Here is a 23,414-nt window from a genome sequence, read left to right as displayed (position 1 = left end):
CAAGTGTCTTCTTTGCTTACCATATGCTGTTTATTTTCTAAGAATGCCTTTAATCCCTTCCTCATTCTACATTACTTGGCAGATTCTTCCTCAGCCATCAAAATTCAGCTAAGATTTCATCTCCAGAGAGCCTCTTGGCTTTCCTCTGCTGTCTTTATTAAATGCTGCCACTGCACATGGTGTGTTCACCAATTTGACACAAACTATTTGTCTGTCTTTCATTGCTTTATATCCAAAACCTTGTGCAAAATCTGAGACTAAATTGATATGTACTGAAAGAATGAATACATGCTTTAGATACAAAGAGAAAGAAATACAGATGACCTATGACGCTCCCCAGATGCCCATCTTATTTATTTACATTTCAATTCAGATGACTTGAGGAACAAGATAACCTAATAGAAGGCTCCACTGATCTTCACCTCCTGCAAGGACACCAAGTTAACAAATATTACACACACAAAAGAACACCTTCAGAAGAACCAAAAGTGAGGTGAGCACTCAATCCCTGGTTCTAACTTCATATCACTGGAAGAGCACGGAAAAAAGTAGGAAAGGTAGCCTCGAATCACTGACCCTTCTCCCATTCCCCCTGGTAGCAGCCACATGGCACAGAGAGAGAGAGAGAGAGACCCTGTACTCTCAGGGAAAGGAGAGCACAACAATTGTGACACATTGAATTGACCTCAGTGCTTCCCTGCCACAGCAGAAAGAAAAACTGGGCTGAACCCAGCTGATGCCTGCCCATGGAGGGAGTATTTAAACCGGGCCTAGCTAGGGGGCAGTTGCTCATCCCAAGGGTTGGGACTTGAGTTCTGGCAAGCCACACCATGGTGGGCTGAAATGTTCTGGGGCCCTATATAAACTTGAAAGGCAGCCTAGGCCACAAGGAGTGCAACTCGTAGGTGAGTCTTAGAGTTGAACTGATCTCAGCCAGTGAACTTGGAGGGCACACAATCTATTGAAACACCAGCTAGGTCAGCTAAGGGAGTAATTGAGTTACCCCTCTCCTACCCAGGCTGCACCGCTTATGGCTCCAAAAAAGACCCCCTTCCTTCATTTGAGGAGAGGAGACAGAAGAGTAAAGTGCATTTCGCCTTGCACCTTGGCTACCAGGTCAGTCACAATAGAACAGGGACCAGTTAGAGTCATGATGTACCCTTTTCAGGCCCTAGCTCCTGGACAACGTTTCTAGACACACCCTGGGCCAGAAGGAAACCTGCTGGTTTGAAGTGAAGGACTCAGTCGTAACAGGGCTTATCACCTGCTGACTAAAGAGAGCTTGGGCCCTGAGTAACCAGCAGCAATACCCAGGTAGTATGCTGTGGGCCTGGCATGAGACTCTGCGACTTGTTGGCTTTAGATGAGACCTAGCACATTCCCAGCGGTGGTGGCTACAGTGGAAGGCTCCTTCAGCTTGAGAAAAGCAAAGGGAAAAGTCAGGGGACTTTGTCCTGCAGCTTAGGTACCAGCTTGACCACAGAGTGGTGGAAGAGCACCTAGCAGCCTCTTAGGGTCTCCAGTTCCAGGTTTTGGCTCTTGGATGACATTTCTGGACCTACCTAGGACCACAGGGGAGTTCACTTCCCTGAACGGTGAGTCTCAAGCCAGGCAGCAAGCTGAGTAAAGAGTACTTGGGTCTTTAAGGGAATATCTGCAGTAGCCTGGCAGTACTCCCCATGGGCCTGTGGTGGTGATGGCCATACAGTGAGGCTCCTTTGCCTGTGGAAAGAGGAGGGAAGAGTGGGAAGGACTGCATCTCATAGTTTGAGTGCCAGCTGAGCAGCAGTATGGTAGAGTATCAAGTAGACTTCTAAGGTTTCTGAGTCCAGTGATTGGCTCCTGGACAGCACCTCTGGGCCCACTCAGTGCCTGGGGGAACTCACCACCTTTAAGGGAAGGACACAAGCATGGTTGGCCTTGCCAGCTGTTGACTACCTCAAGGCATTTAAAAATCAAACTTCTAAAGGTCAAGGATAAAGAAAGCAACCTAAAAGCTGCAAGAGAAAAGAAACAAATACATACAGTGAAGTTCCCATGCATCTGGCACCAGATTTTTCAATAGAAATCTTACAGGCCAGGAAAGTAATATGAAATATTTAAAATGCTGAAGGGGCGGGGAGAGAAACTTTTACCATAGAATAATATACCTGGCAAAAATATCTTTTGAAAATGAAGGAGAAATATAGACTTTTGCAGACAAATAAAAGTTGAGGGGTTTCATCAACACCAGATTGATCCTACAAGAAATGCTAAAGTAAAAATTTACTGAAACAAATGATAATGGAAACATAACATACCATAACCTATAGGTTATAGTGAAAGCAGTACTAACAGGCAAGTTTATAGCTATAAGTGCCTTCATCGAAAAAGAAGATTGGGCCAGGTGTGGTGGCTCACACCTGTAATCCCAGCTCTTTGGGATTACCTGAGGTCAGGAGTTCAAGACCACCCTGGCCAACATGGTGAAACGCTGTCTCTACTAAAAATACAAAAATTAGCCAGGCTTGGTGGCAGGCACCTATAATCCAAGCTACTTGAAAGGCTGAGGCAGGAGAATCACTTGAATCTGGAGGGGGAGTTTGCAGTGAGCCAAGGTCGCGTCATTGCACTCCAGCCTGGGCAACAAGAGTGAGACTTCGTCAAAAAAAAAAAAAAAAAAAAAAAAATCAATAAACTTCAAATAAATAATCTAATGATGCATCTTAAAAAAAACTAGAAAAGCAAGATAAAACCAAACCCAAAATTAGTAGAAGAAATAATAATGATCAGAGCATAAATAAATAAATTTGAAATGAAGAATATAATACAAAATATCAACAAAACCAAAAAGTGGGCTTTTTGAAAAGATAAATAAAATTGACCAATCCTTATCCAGGCTAATTAAGAAAAAAATAGCAAAGACCCAAATAAAATTAGAGATGAAAAAGGAGACATCACAACTGACACTGCAGAAATTCAAAGAATCATTAGTACCTACTACGAGTAACTATATGCCAATAAATTGGAAAATATTTGAGTGGATAAATTCCTAGATGCATGCAACCTACCAATATTGAAACATAATGAAATCTAAAACCTGAACAGACCAGTAACAAGTAGTGAGACCAAGACAAAATAAAATGTATTCCAGTAAGGAAAATCTCAGGACCTGATGACTTCATTGCTGAATTCTACCAAACATTTCAAGAGGATCTAATACCAATCCTACTCCAACCATTCTGAAAAATGGAGGAGGAGGGAATACTTTTAAACTGATTCTACAAGACCAGTATTACCCTGATATCAAAACCAGAAAAAGACACACTAAAAAAAAAGGAAAATTATAGGCCAATATCTCTGATGAACATTGATGCAAACATTCTCAACAAAATACTAGCAAACTGAATTCAACAACACATTAAAAAGATCATTCATAATTGCCCAGGTATGCAAGGGTGGTTCAGCACCTGCAAATCAATCAATGTGATATATCATATAAACATAATGAAGAACAAAAAAAGTATGATCACTTTTACTGATGCTGAAAAAGCATTTGATAAAATTTAACATCCTTGTTGATAAAAATCCTCAAAAAATTTAGGATAGAAGGTACATACTTTAGCATAATAAAAGCCATATGCAACAGATCCACAGCTAGTATCATACTGAACGGGGAAAATGGAAAGCCTTTCCTCTAACATCTGGGATATGACAAGAATGCCCACATTCACCACTGTTACTCAACATAACACTAGAAGTCATATCAGGGCAATCAGATGAGAGGAAGAAATAAAGGACACTCACACTGGAAAGGAAAAAGTCAAATTACCCTGGTTTGCAGACGATATAATCTTATATTTGGAAAAAACTAAAGACTCCACCAAAAAATCATTAGAACTGATAAATTCAGTAAAGTTGCAGGATCAGTAGCATTTCTATATCCCAACATCAAACCATCTGAAAAAGAAATCAAGAAAATAATACATTTATAATAGTTGCAAATAAAATAAAATACCTAGGAACAAACTTAAAGAATCGAAAAATCTTTACAATGCAAACTATGAAACACTGATGTAAAAAACTGAAGAAGACACACAAAAATGGAAAGATATTCCATGTTCATGGATTGAAAGAATCAATATTGTTATAATGTCCATGCTATCCAAAGCAATCTACAGATTTAATGCAATCCCTATCAAAATACCAATGAAATTCTTCATAGAATTAGAAAAAGCAATTCTAAAATTTATATGAAAGCACAAAAGACCCAGAATAGCCAAAACTATCCTAAGTAAAAAGAATGAAACTGGAGGATCATATTATCTGACTTCAAATTATACTACAGGGCTCTAGTAACCAAAATGTCATGGTACATAGATCAGTAAAACAGAATAGAAAATCCAGAGAGAAATCCATGTATTTAAATGAAATCATTCTTGACAAAGGTGTCAAGAACCTATATTGAAGGAAGAATATTCTATTCAATAAACTGTGCTGGGAAAACTGGATATCCATATGTAAAAGAATAAAACTAGACCCCTGTCTCTCACTATATACAAAAATCAACCCAAAATGTATTAAAGACTTAACTCTAAGACCTCAAGCTATGAAACTACTAAAAGAAAACATTGGGGAACTCACCAGAACATTGGGCTGAGCAGATTTCCTGAATAATGCCACAAAAGCACAGGTAATCGAAGCCAAAATGGATGAATGAGATCACATCAACTTAAAAAGCTTCTACACTGCAAAGGAAACAATCAAAATGAAGAGGTAACCCACAGAAATGGGAGAAAATATTTACAAACTATCCATTTGACAAGGGATTAATAAACAGAATATATAAGGAGCTCAAACAACTCTAGGGAAAACAAATCTAATGATTTGATTAAAAATTGTGCAAAATACCTGAATAGACATTTCTCAAAAGAAGATATACAAATTGCAAACAGTATATGTAAAGGTACTCAACATCATTGGTTATCAGAGAAATGCAAAACAAACTACTATGAGATATCATCTCACTTCAGATAAAACGACTTTTATCCAAAAGTCAGGCAATAACTAATGTTGGCAAGGATGTATATAGATTTATCTCTAGATAAAAGAGAACTTTTTGTACGCTTTTGCTGGGAATGTAAATTAGTACCATCACTATGAAGAAAAGTTTGGAGATTTTTCAAAAAACTAAAAATAGAGCTGCCATACAATCCAGCATTCCTACTCTTAGAAATATACCCAAAAGAAAGGAAATCATATATGGAAGAGATCTCTGCACGCCCCTGTTTACTGTAGCACTATTCACAATGGCCAAGATTTGGAAGCAATCTAAGTGTCTATCAACAGATGAATGGATAAAGACAATGTACATATACACAATGGAGTACAATTCAGACATAAAAAAGAATGAGCTCCTGTCATTTGCAACAACATAGATGGAACTGGAAGTCATTATGTTAAGTAAAATAAGCCAGTTACAGAAAGACAAACATCGCATATTTCATTTATTTGTGGGAACTAAAATGTAAACAATTGAACTCATGGAGATAGAGAGTAGAAGGATGCTTACCAGAGGCTGCTAAGGGTAGTGTTGGAGGGAGTGGGGATGGTTAATGGGTATAAAAAGTAGTGAGAAAGAATGAATAAGATCTCGTATTTGTTAGCACAACAGTGTGACTACAGTCAGAGGTCATTTAATTGTACATTTAAAAATAACTAAAAGAGTATAACCGGATGTTTTATCACACAAAGGAAAAATGCTTGAGATGATGGATACCCCATTTGCCCTGATGTGATTATTATGATTTGCATGCCTGTATCAAACTGTAACTCATAAATATATACACTTACTATGTACTCATAAAAATTAGAAAGAAAGAGAGAAAAAAAGAAAAGAAAAAGGAAAACATCCAGATGACTTGAAAGCCAGAATAATTGGTTTTTATATTTCAGGTAAACAATATTTCTAGAAACACATAATGAAGTAATTCTCATGAGGAGTGAAAATACAGGTTTTAGCTTATGCAGAGTTTGTAAATCAATTCAAATGGGATCACAAAATAAACATTAGAATTTTCATTTTTTATTGTCTTTTTCCATTAATTTTGAAGATTTAAAGGCATATGTATTTTTAAATTCTATTAAAGTAATGAGACTTCGTAAGTAATTTCACAAAGGTTTAACTCTAGTACACATATTAGCATTAATCATTTATGGAATCATTATTTATAAAATATATAAAGTTGTATATATAAATGTATATATTTATATGCATACACACAGTTTAGTAGTTCCTGTGTAATTAAGTAGGTTATGTAGGCAATATGAGGACTTTTGAATAAGTCTTCCGTTGCTACCATGGAAACAATTTTTAGAGTTGTTCTGCAGAGTGATGTGATGCTGATTAAAGAGTTCAAGCACTTCATTTAAAAATTAGTCCAGAGTCAGCCGGGAAGAAGCTGCACATTGCAGAGCTGGTCCACCTCTTGCTGCTGAGCTGGGCTCTGCTGGGCTGCTCCTGCCAGGTTGCCATGGCCAGCGGCTCTTCTTTACAACCTTCTTGATCTAAGGAGGCCAGGAGGTGATTTACAGCATGGCAGCTCCGGTGATCCTTGTCAAAAGGTTAATAGTTATGAACTTTCCAGTTAAGAAATGTATTATGTACTGCTCTGTAATCTGTGAGTGCTTAGCCTTAAAGGGCTTGATGAAGATAATATTCTGGCATTTTAGATTCTGACACGAACTTCATAACCATTAAAAACAAATGCTTGGCAAATTAATGGCTGTTGGATCTTTATTAACTTGCAGTGAAATATAATATCACTTTCATTAAAATATATTGCTGAAAAATGATGGTGAGAAAAATGTATTCTGAATGACAGTGAAGCTGTGAGATCCTAGGGCTGTTTATTTTATTACTATGGCAACTGTGATAAAAACACACAAACCACCAATGTTGTTTCCTTTAGTGAAAATTCTAAATTATAAATCTACTTGCTAACTAATTTTAAATTCTGACTTTTCAAAACAAGGTGTTATTTTAGGGGTAACTTTCTAAAACTGAAATTTAGTCTCTTACTAGAAACACAGAAGCAAAATGACTGCAGGACAATTGAAATTTAAAATAGTCTAAAACATTGAAAAAACTTTTCTATAGCTGAATTTTCCCCAGACCACTCTAACCTTTTATCCCTTTGCTTTTTTTTAACTTATCAAGAATACAGTGCTGTGTAATTATGAAAATCTCGGGATTTGTTGCTATGATACTTATCAAATCATTTAAAGAGAAATTAAATTTTTGCCATTTTAATGGGCATTAAAACTGTTTCACAAAGCCATTAGGGTAAAACAACATTATGCCCATTTTATGGAACTTGTTCTATCTGTTGTGCCACACTTAAACCAAACTCTGTGTCAAAAAAAAAAACTGGCATATGTGAGTATTCACAAATAGACATAGACAAAGAATATTTTCATGTGTAGACACTTGTCACCAGTAAAATAAAGTAGACTGAATTGCATTCAGCTGAAAACATACTGAAATCTAGGTTCATTTCCTTCATCGATTCATAAACTAATCACACTCTTCTACTTCTGTATAGTGTGGCAGGGATGTAAAGTTGAAACATACACATCTAGGTACCTTTATACTCAATCATACTCTTTTTCTTCTGTCTTAATCTGTTTTGTGCTCTCGTTGCAGAATACTACCGGCTGAATAATGCATAAAAAGCAAAACTTACCACCTCACAGTTCTGGAGGTTGAAAAGTGATATGGTTTGTCTGTGTCCCCACTCAAATCTCATCTTGAGATCCCACATGTTGTGGGAGGTACCTGGTGGGAGGTAACTGAATCATGGGGCAGGTCTTTCTTGTGTTGTTCTCACAATAGTGAATAAGTCTCATGAGATCTGACGGCTTTATAAGGCAATTTCCCTGAAAAAGCTCTCTCTCTCTTTGCCTGCTCCCAATCATGTAAGACATGACTTGTTCCTCCTTGCCTCCCATCATGATTGTTAGGCTTCCCCAGCTATGTGGAACTATAAGTCCATTTAACCCCTCTCTTTTGTAAATTGCCCAGTCTTGGGTTTGTCTTTATCAGCAATGTGTAAACCGACGAATACAGTATATTGGAACCAAGAATGGGGTGCTGCTGAAAAGATATTCAAAAATGTGGAAGCAACTTTGGAACTGGGTAACAGGCAGAGGTTGGAACGGTTTGGAGATCTCAGAAGAAAAGGAAAATGTGGGAAAGTTTGGACCTTCCTAGAGATATGTTGAATGGCTTTGCCCAAAATGCTGATAGCAATAAGGACAATAAAGTCCAGGCTGAGGTGGCCTTAGGTAGAAATGAGGAACTTGTTGGGAACTGGAGCAAAGGTGACCTTTGTTGTATTTTAGCAAAGAGACTGGCAGCATTTTGCCCTGCCGTAGAGATCTGTGGATTTTTGAACATGAGGGACATGATTTAAGGTATCTGGTAGAAGGAATTTCTAAGCAGCAAAGCATTCAAGATGTGACTTGGGTGCTGTTAACGGAATTCAGTTTTAAAAGGGAAGCAGAGCAAAAAAGTTTGGAAAATTTGCAGGCTGACAATGTGATAGAAAAGAAAATCCCATTTTCTGAGGAGAAATTCAAGCTGGCTGCAGAAATTTGCATAAGTAACAAGGAGCTGAATGTTAGTCAACATGACAAGGGGGACAATGTCTCCAAGATATGTCAGAGACCTTTGTGGCAGCCCCTCCTATCACAGGCCTGGAAGCCTAGGAGGAAAAAAGGTTTGTTGTTTGGGCCCAGGATCCCTCTGCTGTGTGCAGCCTAGGGACTTGCACCCTACATCCCAGCTGCTCCAGCTGTGACTGAAAGGGTTCAAGGTACGGCATGGGCTGTTGCTTCAGAGGGTGGAAGCCCCAAGCCTTCATAGCTTCCATGTGGTATTGAGCCTGCCAGTGCACAGAAATCAAGAATTGAGGTTTGGGTACCTCTGCCTAGATTTCAGAAGATGCATGGAAATGCCTGGATGCCCAGGCAGAAGTTTGCTGCAGGGGCAGGGCCCTCATGGAGAACCTTTGCTAGGGAAGTGCAGAAAGAAAATGTGGGATTGGAGTCCCTACACAGAGTCCCTACTGGGGCAATACCTACTGGAGCTGTAAGAGGGCCACCATCCTCCAGAGCCTAGAATGGTAGATCCATGGACAGCTCGCACTGTGCACTTGGAAAAGCCACAGACACTCAATGCCAGCCTGTGAGAGCAGCCAGGATGGGGGCTGTACACTGCAAAGCCACAGGAGCAGAGCTGCTCAAGGTTGTGGGAGCCCACCTCTAGGATAAGCGTGACCTGGACGTGAGACCTGGAGTCAAAGAATATCATTTCAGAACTTTAAGATTTGACTGCCCCACAGGATTCCAGACTTGCATGGGGCCTTTAGCCCCTTTGTTTTAGCCAATTTCTCCCATTTGAAATGGCTGTATTTACCCAATGCCTGTACCCCCACTGAATCAGGAATTAACCAACTTGCTTTTGATTTAACATGCTTATAGTTGGAAGGGACTTGTCTTATCTCAGATGAAACTTTAAACTGTGGACTTTTGAGTTAATACTGAAATGAGTTGAGACTTTGGGGGACTGTTGGGAATGTATGATTGGTTTTGAAATATGGGTACATGAGATTTCGAAGGGGCTGGGGTGAAATGATATGGTTTGGCTATGTCCCCACCTAAATCTCATCTTGAATTCCCATGTGCTGTGGGAGGGACCTGGTGGGAGGTAATTGAATCATGGGGAGGGGGCTTTCTCATGCTGTTCTCGCAATAGTGAACAAGTCTCATGAAATCTGATGGGTTTATCGGGGTTCCTGCTTTTGCTTCTCTCTCATTTTCTATTGCTGCTACCACATAAGAAGTGCCTTTTGGAGGGCACGGTGGCTCATGCCTGTATTCCAGCACTTTGAGAGGCCAAGGTGGGCTAATCACCTGAGGTCAGGAGTTTGAGACCAGCCTGGCCAACATGGTGAAACCCCGTCTTTACTAAAAATACAAAAATTAGCTGGGTGTGGTGGTGCATGCCAGGAATCCCAGCTACTCGGGAGGATGAGGCAGGAAAATTGCTTAAACCTGGGAGGAGGAGTTTGCAGTGAGCCGAGATTGCATCACTGCACTCCAGCTTGGGCGACAGAGTGAGACTATGTCTCCAAAAAAAAAAAAGTGCCTTTCACCTCCTGCCATGATTCTGAGGCCTCCCCATCTATATGAAACTGTAAGTGCAATTAAACTTCTTTTTCTTCCCATTCTCAGGTATGTCTTTATCAGCTGCATGAAAACGGACTAACACAGGAAGTCTAAAGTCAAGCCACCAGTAGGTTCAGTCTCTGGCTCCATTGCTGTGTCCTTCAGACAAGTGGAAAGCTAATCCTCACATGGCAGAAGGTGGAAGGGCTAAGGGGCAAAAGGGGGCCAAATTTGTCCTTTTACAATGGCATTAATCCCAACCATAAGGCAGAGCCTTCAAGGCCCAATCAGCTCCCAAAGGTCCCACCTCCCAGCACCACTACGATGACAACCATATTTCAGCATGAGTTTTGGAGGGGATGAACATTCAAACCATAGCACCTTCTTTACTCCATTAAAGATGAAAACTTTGTGATTTCTGTGTTGAAATTGAAACTTTTTTGGTTCTAAGGCTTTGTAATTACATGCACCCTTTGGTTGACTGATCAATATTTCTGATGAGGAAAATGAAAGAACCTGTGGTTTCTTTTTTTTTTTTTTTTTTGGAGACAGAGTCTCGCTTAGTCGCCCAGGCTGGAGTGCAGTGGCGCGATCTCGGCTCACTGCAAGCTCCGCCTCCCGGGTTCACGCCATTCTCCTGCCTCAGCCTCCCAAGTAGCTCGGACTACAGGCGCCCGCCGCCTCGCCCGGCTAATTTTTTGCATTTTTAGTAGAGACAGGGTTTCACCGTGTTAGCTAGGATGGTGTCAATCTCCTGACCTCGTGATCCGCCCGCCTCGGCCTCCCAAAGTGCTGGGATTACAGGCGTGAGCCACCGCGCCCGGCCAGTTTCTTTTTAATTTTGCTTTTTTAAATTCTTCACTCTGCTCCAGAGCATGGTGATTTCCAATTAGAGGTCAATCAAAACAGTGATTTAAATATTTTTGAATAAATAAAAAGTAGCAGTTCCTTATTTTTGTCCTGCCTTTAGTCTACAGTCTACATTTTTGGCAAAAACTTTCATTTTGCAAATCTTTTTCCAGTATGCAGTGCCTGTGAGTTTCAAGTGCATTTGTTAAGTTGTTGCATTTTCTTCTTGTCCTTTCTCCCCTTCCCCCTATTTCATCAACAAGAACAACACGTCATTTCAAATATCAAGGTATAATCATTCTCCTGCAAGGCAAGTGTATTTGGCCATACTTTGGGCAGTGTTTGTCTTTTCTCTGAGAGAAGAGTCCTATTATCTTCATGGCAAGTTCACATTCATGACTGTGGACTTCATGCCTATCAAGCAGCCCAGAGAACCAAAAGACAGAATCAAACTGGATTCCCAATTCATTGTGTATAGCTTTTACCCAAAAAGGTTGTTGAGAAGATTGGAAAAGACAATATATATGTCTGGCTAAACAACTAATTGTTTTCATCTTTATTTTTCCCTGCTTTCATTTCTATTTTTTTAAAATCAAGCATTATAGTCATAATTTTCACTAAAGTGAAGAACTCATGAAGGATAGGCTTGGCATGGCAGTGAGAGCCCGATAGCACCTATATTTTTATGCACCACTATGCTTGGTGGATTGATATCTTGTATCAAGTCATTAGACAATTGCTCCAATTCTAGGCATGCGTCTCCTTTGAAGGGAGATAAATAGGGCAGTGAAAAACAGTAGGATCTAGTTACACCTGTCCCCTTGTATTTGCTCATTTTTTTATTTTGAAAGAATCTCAAGCCCACATAATATTCACAAGCACAGTACAAATAGTAATCGTTGTCCCCCTGAACTGTTTGAAAGTTGCTAATATGGTATCTAATCCCTTCTGACTATTTTAGTATGTATTTCCTACAGATGAAGACATGGTTCTACACAAACACTAACATTTATCATGAAATTAACACTGATACTGAGACATTACTGCCATCTAATCATCAGACTCTATTTAAGTTTTACCAAGTGTTCCAGTCACATCCTTTATTACCAGATGATCCGGTCCAGTATCACATGCTCATCTAGCTGTCATGTTTCCTTAGTCTCTCTCATTGGGGAGCAGGTTGGCATTGGTCTGTCCTTGGCTTTTATGACCTTGGTGCTTTTGAAGATTACAGGTCAGTTATCTTTTAGAACATTCCTCAATGTGTTTTTGTCTGAGGTTTCTTCATGATTAGATTTGAGTTATGAATTTTTGGCAGAAATACCACAGAAGTGTTTTCATTGCACTTCATTTTTATTTGTACTATATTATAGTAACTCTAGGGACATTAAATTTGATAAACTTGATCGGGTGTCATCTACCACACACAGTTACATCATCATTTATACATCTATCCATATATATTGAAAATCATATGTTCACACCAATACTTCTAATTCCAAACCAAAGCCACAAGATTTATTCTAGGTTTCTCCTTTTCCATAATTGCAACTCCTATCTGCAACAGCAAAAATCTTGGATTTCATAGTCCTTAAAATATTTGCTTATTTCATCAATCTCCCCATATGTAACTAATCTTAGGCCATATCCACCTCATCTCACCTCACACAAATGCTATGCTTCCTCTGCTCAGGCCCTACTATCCCATATTGAACCACTCTCCTACTCTAATATTCTCCTCACACCCTCGGGCTGTCACATTCTGAGCTAGGCTGCCGCTCTGTGTGAGCCTCCATACCTTCTCAAGCTCTAACACTGATCTGGGTCCCTCTTCCCCCACTTACCAAAGTCTACCTTGCTCTACCTCCCCTAATAGCTTTTGGACTAAGTTATTTAGCAAGGGAAGAAAAGGAAAGAGAAGAAAAGAAAAGAAGAGGGAGTGAAGCAAAGAGAAGGGAAAGGAGAGCAAGACGGGAAGAGGAAGAAGAGAAGGAAGTTGACTTTTGTATTCCCCTGCTTTCACTCCCAAGTTCTCTCTGCTTTTGAGTTCATTGCCTCTTTTACACCCATTTTCATCTTCAATTAATATTGTTTTTACAAATTGGAGGCCTCTACCTTTCTGTCTGTGTTTTTAAAAATTGTCCAGATTTATTGAGGCATAATTGACAGAAATGAATGTATGTACTGTATTAAATATGATATTTTGATATACGTATACACAGTAAACTGATTATGACAATCAAGCTAATGAACATATTCATCACTTTACATAGTTACCACTTTTTTTGTTGTTGTGAGAACACAAGATCTACTCTCTCAGCAAATCTCAAGTAAAAATATAGTATTAACTATAGTTACCATGCTGTATGTCAGATCTCCTGAACTTACTTATTCTGCATAACTGACACTTTTTACACTTTGACCAACATCTCCCCATTTCTCCCAATCCCTAGCCTCTAGCAATCGCCTTTCTACTCTGTTTTGATTAATTTGACGTTTTAAAACTCCACATACAAATGAGATCATGCAAGATTTGCCTTTCTGGGCCTGACTTATTTTATTCAGCGTAATGTCCTCCAGTTGTATCAATGTTGTTGCAAATGGCAGGATTTCCTCTTTTTTTTAAGACCAAATATTATTTCATTGTATATGTATATCACATTTTCTTTATCCATTCATCTGTGTGTGGATACTTAGGTTGATTCCGTATCTTGGCCTTTGTGAAAAATGCTGCAATGAACACGGAAGTGCATATATTTCTTTGAGATGCTGATTTTATTTCCTTTCGATATATACTCAGTAGTGAGATCGCTGGATCTTATGGTCATTCTATTTTACAATTTTTGAGGAACCCCAATATTATTTTCCATAATGGCTGTACTAATTTACATTAATTACCACCAACGGTGCACAAAGGTTCCCTTTTCTCCACACCCTCACCAACACTTATCTTTTATATGTTAGATAACAGATGTGAGGTGATATCTCATTGTGGTTTTAATTTTAATTTCCCCAAAGATTGGTGATGTTGAGCATTGTTTCATATATTTCTTGGCCGTTCGTATTTCTTCTTTTGAGAAATATCTATACAAGCACTTTGCCCATTTTAAAATCATATTATTTGCTACTGTTTTCTTTGTTCCTGTTTGCTCAACTCAAATTCTATTCAAATTTCAATTAGTTTGGGAAAATTATCCCTAGCGAAGGTAATGGTTTTGAATATCCTTTTGGAAGTACAGCTCATCTTCACTCTTATATTCCTTTTTGTCACTTTGGACAAAATACTTAATAGACCAAAACTTTATAAATAAATTAATTGGCTAAAACATGAACTCATATGCATTTTGATAACTTGAATGTGTTTAGCTACTTAGACTCCATCAGCAGAGAAAGCTGAGAAAGTAATTCTTTTATAATAAGCTTTTGAGTGGGGAAGGTCACATCGAATGGCCATGATAGAGTGGGTGGAACCAAATTACTGTGTCATTTAGCACAGTCCTGCCCATTAGTTCTGAATCAAGTCTGTCTCTTAAATTACATTAATGTTGCTGGTAATTTCAAATCAAGGTAATGTGGGTACTTTTTGAGGGAAGAATGTTTTGAATTTGTTGGTGACAAGGTGAGAGATAGCTTTAGCTCGGATTTGGAACAAAGAAGAAAACAATCTGCACCGAGGCAGTCTGTTTCAGAGGCCAGCCTGGTGTCTAGTGGCAATACCAACCTTCTGAGAACACGTCTAGTCATGCTGGCCTATCTCAACTATATGAAAGGAAAGCACACAAAGAAATTTTGCCTAAATTTGGACTGGAGTTTTAAAGGTGATCAGCAAACTCTTGGGTACTCTCTGTGTTGTAGCAATGGAGCTTTAATTATAAAATCCCCAAGTGCAACACATATATCAAGAGTTGAGTTCCAGTGTTCGATAGCCCAGTAGGGAAACTACTGTTACAATAACTTATTGTGCATTTCAAAACAGCTGAAAGAAAGATTTGGAATTTTCCCAACACAAAGCAATGGTAAACATTTGAGGCATTGTATATCCCAATTACCCTGATTTGATCACTACACATTGTATGCATGTGTTAAAATATTGCATGTACCTCAGGAATGTAGACGATCATTATGTATCAGTAAAAAAAGCTTTGAGGCTACTTGTCCAATTCCTCAGCCTTTGTGATGATTTCTTCTCAGAAACTCGTGTTTCTTTTTTTTTTCTTTTTTTTTTTTTTAAAGATGGAGTCTTACTCTGTTGCCAGGCTGGAGTGCAGTGGTGCGATCTTGGCTCACTGCAAACTCTGACTCCCTGTTTTAAGCGATTTTCCTGCCTCAGTCTCCCAAGTAGCTGGGATTACAGGCATGCACCACCACACCCAGCTAATTTTTGTACTTTTAGCAGAGATAGAGCTTCACCATGTCAGCCAGGCTGTTCTTGATCTCCTGACTTTGTGATCTGCCCACCTCGGCCTCCCAAAGTGCTGGGATTACAGATGTGAGGCACCGTGCCCGGCCAGAAACTCGTTTTTTTTTCTTTTTTTTTTAATTAAATAAAAGCAAGTAAAATTTCATTTTATAAATAAGGCCATTTCTATTTTATTTCTATTATTATCCACAGATATTTATTTTGTATTTTTATGAGCAAATTCAAATTTATTTTAATGTCATGTCATTTTCCAATGTGTTTAAAAACCTCATAAGATAGTAGGAGCCCTAGTTTCCTGGGACAGAATGCCACAGGTACTGAAATTTGTCACCTTTCCCTACAAACCCCCAGCAATTTAATCCAAGTCCATAGCTTCAGAAAGCAAGGAGTTGTATCTCCAGTCAGTCTACTCCTCTTATTCTAGGTTTTTCTATCAAGAGAGGGAGATCACAATATTTCAAATAGGGAACAAAACCAGTTGAACTTTCAGCTCAGGTTTGTGTAAAACGGAGTGAGGGAAGACCCCACTGACTCCAGAGAAAAGGGGAAGCTTGAGATGGATTTCTTTACAGCTTTGTGAAAATGGAAGAAAAAAGATTGACAAATAAGGATCCATTGCATAGATGAGAATCGCTTCATAAATGAAGGCTCCAGCTCCTAAAATGGGAGGGGCCTGACTGGACAGCCTGAATCAGATGAGGAATCAGCCACACTGAATAAAAAAAGTCTGAAAAATAATCCTCCTAATTTTGAAGCCAGATAAAATACTTGGGGAGAATGGAAAAAAGAGTAAAAAGCCCCAAACAGGTGGGAAAATGCTAACATTAGAATGGTATAAAAACATTCGGCTGAGTTTTCAGTGGTGGTGGCTAATTTAGCCCCGTTCTGTAGTAGGGTCACAAATCTTGACCAAGCAGAGGGTAGTAGAAAAGGCTAGAAAGAAGGGCCTGAAGACGATGAATTTTGACTCCTGATTTTATTATTCAATTTCTTTTTTTCATTTAAAGTAGTCTTCCGTGGTTGGGAAGCCTCGCCTCCCAAGACTAGAGTCAGTTGGAGCTGGTTGTTGTTGGAAGGGAGTGGGTTGGGGAACTGGGGTGCGGGCAGGGAGACCTCTGCTCTGCTGGCGATCCTAGGTGGAGAAGAACTGCACTTCACAGCATCTGGGGTGTGGTGGGAAGGGGATGAGGCAGGAGCAGCAAGCTGGGGAAGTGGACCCACCTCAGTCCCCAGCTTCATTTTCTTCTAATGTTTCCCCACTGGTGGCATTTTCTGCAGTCTTGGAGGTCTTCTTCTTCTTTTTTTTTTCCTCTGGGTTTTTTGACTTGCAGAACTCTGGATGAGGGCCTTTAGCTCTGCATCCTGGACCTCCATCTCAGACTTGTAGAGGTCAGGCGCGAGGGGACCACTGGTTATCCACATGGGGGCATTGGGCATGAGCAGAACTGTACATTTAAACTGGGCAACAAATTCACCCTCCTTCTCATAGAGAACATTAAATGGTTACCGCAGTTCGTGTTTGGCGCACTCCACCACACCCATTGAGCCTTCTTCTCATCTTCAAAGGCTCTTAAAGTAAACAGCATGGCATTAAAACTCCTTTCCATCCACTGAAGAAGGCACGTGGAGTTTTCATTTTCAGTCCATACTGTTTAGAGGGGTCTCATTTGGAAATAGTGGTTCTCTGTCCTGCATCCTTGGCCCTGCCCTCTCCTGAGCTGACAAGAACATCCATAGCATGTACTTCATAGACCTCAAATTCAGCTTTTTCATGGTCCTTCTTCTGCTGGTCTGTGGGATTCTGGATAATGGTTTTTTTTCTGCATCAATGACATGCTGCTTCCACAGGTGTGACAGTATACCTTCTATTGGCATATAGTTAAATGAGTGGGCAACTTTGTTCCCGGCGTCTGTCACTTGTGTGTTCTGATTTCCAGGTTTGACCAGGCATTGGGCAGCTTCAGCACAAAGGTGAGCTGCCTTAATAACATCTGCTTTCCTCCCTGTTACTTGGGTCCCCTGAGCTACATCAACCACAAAAGTATGAGCTACATTAGCGATGAAGTCATCCATACAGACCCCAAAGTCAATTTTTACCAGGTCACCTTCCTTGAGAATATAATCCTGGCTGCATCTTCAAAGGACAGAAGCGACACACACAGTTATTTACTGAAATGCTGCTGGGAACAGCAGTGCCTTTCTTCATTTCCGTTTCTTTCTTGAAGATTTTCCCTGTTTCTTCCATAATCATGGCATCACCTTTCTCACACAGGCTCAGTACTGATACACCTGAGCTAGATGCTTCCACCAGGGACGGAAGTACCCGGTTGGCGATGTTACCCCCCCATCTTATACTTGGTCACGACCAGGTCTTCAGCGTTAGTTAGCTCCTGCTGCTCGTCCTCACCCTGCATCTTCCTACCACCACCACTGCAGCCTCGTTTCCCCTGAGCCTCGGCCTCTGTCTCCCTTCCTAGCCGCAGGCTGGGGTCAGAGGCCCCTGGATCCTCGAGGAGAGGGTGAGTGAAAGCGCGAGCTAGCAAGGGAGCCGGCAGGCAGGCCAGCGTAATCCACAGATATTTAAATGAAAGAGACAAACATACCACACCTTAAAATTGTGAGAATTGAGGGAAGAAAGCCATTCTTTTTCTATGAACATGCCAAGAGGAGTCCTAACTTAGGGTGTTTGCATTAGTTATTTCCTCAGCTAGAAAGCTGTTTCCCTAGAGCTTCCTTCCCATTCTTCACTCCTTCTTGCCATTCAGGTCTCAACTCAAACTTCGGTGAAAACTTTTTGATTAACTAAACTGAAGTCTCTTGGTGTTTCACTAACATAGCACCTTAATATATTTTCACCTTGTCACTTTCATATTCTTATTGTATTCTTGATATGTTGGCTATTTGCTTACTATCTACCTTCAACAACATGAATGTAACTACCAAGAAAGTAAAGACTTTGACTGTCTTGTTCACTGTTGTATTACTAGTACTTTGAGTATCTGGTGGCACGCAATACCTAATCAATAAATAAATGTTTAAAGAATGAATGACATGAAAGCAATAGTGGCTGAGTAAAATGAAGCCGCCTCAGGTGAATTACATCGGACACAAGAAAAAAACAGCTGGGATGTAAAATGAGCTAAAATAGCAGTTAAATAATTATTAACAAACTGGTTCAAGGGTGTAATTCACTTCATATTGACCAGCCAGAGGTAATAGCAAGTGGCTTTCTAACTGAACAGGGCTCAATCAATATGGTTACTTATGACTAATTAATCATCTTCAACTTTGTTAAGTATCTTATAGATGTTTAAAATATCTAAGAAGTATTTCCTATATGTGTATGATTCATTATAGGTCATTCTCAATATTCATGGAACACTAAGGAGCTGCTAAGCTTCATTCGAAATGCTGGGGATACAATGGTGAATTAGAAAGCATTCACTGCCTTCAAAGAACATAGTCTACTATCTAGAGTCTGGAGGAGGATACAGGACAGGAGACTGGTGGGGCCACCATGTGGTGAGTGCTAAGATACTGCCAAACAGAGAGTGTTAAGGGGAGCACAATGGAAGGGCATAAAAGGTCACAAAAACTTCCTTGAGAATGCAAAATCTAAGATAAATAAATTTGTAGGAAAGCTACAAATTAGCTAATCAAATGTGAAGGTTGGTAAAAGGGCAAATGACCCAAGGAGGTGAAAGATTCCAAGGTCACATAGAGAAGCTTAGGAACGTACATGTATTTGTGCAATAAAGCATGAGGGAATGCAGGGAGCACACCCCACCAAATGGTCATGCTGGCGCTTTGTTAAAAATGATTTAGTGCATCACTGCATTTACCCAGGGTTAGTGAACTGTGGTCTTTCTTACTCTAATGGAAAATAAATTCCCAGTGTGTCATATAACTTGTGGAGAAGGACAAAATAACTTCATTTACGCATTTTGCTGATTTAGGAAAAGCACCTAATTTTGAAAATCGATTTTATTCGTTGGGTATTGAATGTCTGCTCTCTGTCAAGCATTGTGGTCGATGCTGAATGCAGGGTGGAGAACAAAACACATAGAAGGCACGCTGCTGTGGATCTTAAAGACTGTGCCATTGGAAGCATCTTTGGCAAGGGCTCTGCATTGTTACGAAGGCCACAGTCAGTAGTAGCAATGGTGAATTTTTCCCCATGGCTTTATAGGCAGAAGATATCAATGAGAAAGCAAAGCAGATATTGTAGATGCCATGTAGTGGCTATGGTGCAGTGTAACTTTAGGAAGCACGTAAGAATCCTCCTTAGGGTTTCCTGGAAATGCTTGATGAATTGGGGTAACTTTGTAGTGGAGATAGCTGAGATTCTTTGTAAGCAGAAACAAGAACACGTCCTTTACCGAATACTCACCATTAATGTTAAGGTGACTTAATTCGTATCCACAGATAGGTAAAGCCTGATGATCTGTAGATTATTCTCATGATCAAGTTATGATGGATTCTTATGCTTTCGTATACCATGACACCACGGGTAAAAATGGTATTAATGCCATGCTTTCAGCCACAGACACATTTGCTGGACCCTAGTGCACAATATTGGCATAATTTTACCCGGTGAAGCTGAGTGCTCCTTCTATGGGCTGCGCTAAGCAGACAGATCTCCTTTAGGGTAGCAATAAAAGTAAAATAGTGATTTTTTCCAGCCCATTCAGGTGTGGGTTATTCATGTGATAGTAAAAGTTCATATGCACAGTTTTAAAACACTAAAATGAGTCAGGACTGAACAAGACATTTTGTAAAACACACATGTGTTGATGATGGTATCTCTTTCTCTTGAAAGCCAGGATGGAAAGAATGTTTTTAATCAAGAATCTGGACAGCTTATTGGGGAGTGCTGGAGCAGCCTCAGAGAGTGGCTTTTAAATTTTACTTTATAACATTTTACAAAACTTAGATGGCAGAATAGAAAACTTATAAAGAGGTACTGGAAGACACAGATTCTCTTTATTTGATTTGATTGTTTTAAATTAAAGTGATAAACTTAGAGCTCTATTCCATTTATATTTTAAGCCCGTCATTTTGAGTTAACTTGTCATTTATCTGTCTATCTTTTTATGCTGTGAAGTTCATTGGAAATAAGTTAATTCATTTTAATAAATGCTTTGTGCTTTTAGGAGTGAAAAAATCCCACTTGCATTAAATAAAAATACTATTATGATTGCATCTATAACCATTTCTGTCATGGGAAAATGGTGTTTCTCTAAACCTCTAATGAGATCTGTGCAGGTGTTTGTATATTTGCCATAAATCTGTACCCACACAAAGTTCATTCTGTAGCATAAAAATAAATCGTCTCATTCAGGTGGAATTGAGCTTTGACTCAAGAATACTCCTTCTCACTTCTCTTTCCAAAATCAAAGCAACACTTATATTTCCACTGCCATATGCTATCTTTCTCAGCTCTCAAACTACTTATATATACTGGGTTCTTTTCCTTCTGTTATTTCAAAGACATGAGAGAAACTGGAGCATGAAAATGGATTTCAGCTTATGTAAAACCACAGAGCAGGTTTCCTTAGAGAGTTAGGGAGGGGGTTTGTTCTGAAGTTATGATTAGTCATCACATACAGGCCTTAGGCCGAACTTGCTATCATATAGTATTTGCATATGAGTAGACAGAGTTGCTCCTTTTATCAGATTGATAAGCACTTCAAGTTTTTAAATTGGGGCCTTCCCCAGTTAAAAAATATATCTGTATACTATATGTAGTACACATGTAGTGCATACATATATAATTGTTTCCTCAAAAGTTGAGTATTGTAAGGATAGGAATACTTGCTTTCCCAAGATGGTGGATAAAGGGGTGGTATGTGGTTGTTATAATAATTTGCTCTAAATAAGTAAATTCTGGTTTCTTCTTGGGCTGTGCCTTACTGGGTAAGCTTGGGGAAGTCTTTGATGCCTGCAGAATTTTGAGTTTCTATTTATAAAGTGATGGACTTAGAATTATTATAAATGAGAGTCAAATCACTTATTGAGCTATTTTCATATATCTGAAAACTTAGAACTGTAAAGACTGAGAATCCAGACAACAAGGAGAATCATTTGCTTTATGACCTGGAGCTTCAAGACTACAAAGACACAAAGCAAAATCCTAACAGAGCACCAACACCCATTTTCAGTCTCCCCACGGGCAGCACCCTATGAGGGTGGTTTGTCCATGTAGGCCCTCTGGCTACTCTCAAAGTAGCTTACTCTTCTATAACCAGGAGGTTCAGGAAGAGCTTTGTGTGCCTGGATTGATGGCAACATGGTGAAGTAAAACTATTGACAGATATGTGAACATGTTAATTCTTAATTTCATTATGAAATGACCAGCCAATGTTTATATTGAAAGCTAAACATATCTGATATCTGAGCACAGTTTGAACATTAATATTATGTGGAGAAAATATGGAGGCCAGCTTCTCTGGCAAGAGTGGCCATTATTTTGTCTATCACAGGATAAAGTTTCTGAAATTGTTAATATTTATTAAAATAACTTTCTTCTGGCTCTAAATATCTACATACATTTCATCCACAAAATTTAAGATATACAATGTATTTAGAAATTTACTAAAATGTTCTTATACCCTGCAAAGCAACTGCATGAAAACATGCATCTAGCCAATGAATTCAATAAGTATGTGTAATTGTAGAGTTCCTTTTCTTAGTTTTCTGTCCTTCATTCACATTCCAGGGGAGTAACTCAAAGTGAAGCTGAATAGCATTTCCTGCCTTCACAGGTATTAAGCAATTTCCATGAGAAAAAGCAGCTAGTTCAGCTCCCAGTTCCAAAGATCACACAAGTGCTTTTCCTCTAAACAGCCTTATGTTTTGATTGTGGCAGGAGTGCTTTATGTGTTCTTCATACTTCCCATTGCCTCCCACAGAATATTAAGAAGACCATACCCAGAAGTCTACATTTAATAAAATTAACAATCATTACTGCTTCATCAAGGGCATTTTGAAGCACAACTGGCTTTTGTTAAACACGAGTGTAGAGCAATGGAGAGTACAGTTAGCTGCCTCTGCCTTGATTCAAGCTATTACTTTTGAACCAGCAGTGTAAATGTTAACGTAGTCAAAAGGGCAAATAATTTCATTATATTATTATGAATAATTTGCCCATACAGACTCCCTGAACGTGTCAGAGGGAGATCAATAAGTTTGCTGACTACATTTAAGAACTGCTAGTTTTCATTTTTGGTGTCCCTTTGACGAGTTTTACAATCGATATATACTAGTTTAACAAAATAATTCAAAAATGTTCCTTTCTTTCCCGTGTTCTTGGATCACTTTCAGTAACAACGGAATTATCTGAACTTAAAAGTTTAGGGAAACAACCCTATTCCAGGGTCTTTTGGGGAAGTGCTAGTGCTACTTATGATAACAATGTGTATTCCTTCCAAATTAATTATTATCTTTATATTTCCTAACTCTTATGAGGTTATTTCAAGTAATTTATATTTGCTAGAAGACATTTCATCAGATGTTCATCTTTTTTTTTTTTTTTACATAGAATTAATCAAAGTGGACACTTATGATTTGATTAATTCCTTCATTGTGGATATTTCTTTTTTAAAATCATTTTTATACAATAAATTGGGTATTTTTCCCTTTTATCTTCATTTGGTTAAGTCTACTTTATACTTTTGTTATACTTTAAATCAACGTTGTTTGCTTTTTACAATTAATTCTACATTTTAATGTTTCTAATTAATTACTTTCTGCTTTAAAAATGTCTTCTTTTGGCCAGGCACAGTGGCTCACGCCTGTAATTCCAGCACTGTGGGAGGCTGAGGCGGGTGGGTCACGTGAGGTCAGGAGTTCAAGACAAACCTACCAACATGGTGAAACTCCATCTCCACCAAAAAGACAAACTAAAAAAAAAAAAAAAAAATTAGCCAGGTGTGGT

The 23,414-nt window shown here is 39.1% G+C and overlaps 1 pseudogene across 1 annotated transcript; it reads right to left on the bottom strand.

The window, feature by feature from the left end:
• Positions 1-16,435: 16,435 nt before the first annotated feature.
• On the bottom strand, positions 16,436-23,171 carry LOC110743186 (annotated as a pseudogene). Its single transcript, XR_002521815.2, has one exon. The product of XR_002521815.2 is annotated as a proliferation-associated protein 2G4 pseudogene (transcript).
• Positions 23,172-23,414: the final 243 nt, after the last annotated feature.

Source organism: Papio anubis, chromosome 6, assembly GCF_008728515.1.
Source record: "Papio anubis isolate 15944 chromosome 6, Panubis1.0, whole genome shotgun sequence".
Lineage (NCBI taxonomy): Eukaryota > Metazoa > Chordata > Mammalia > Primates > Cercopithecidae > Papio > Papio anubis.
The sequence above is the reverse complement of the archived record's forward strand: the minus strand, read 5'-3'. Positions and strand labels throughout refer to the sequence as shown.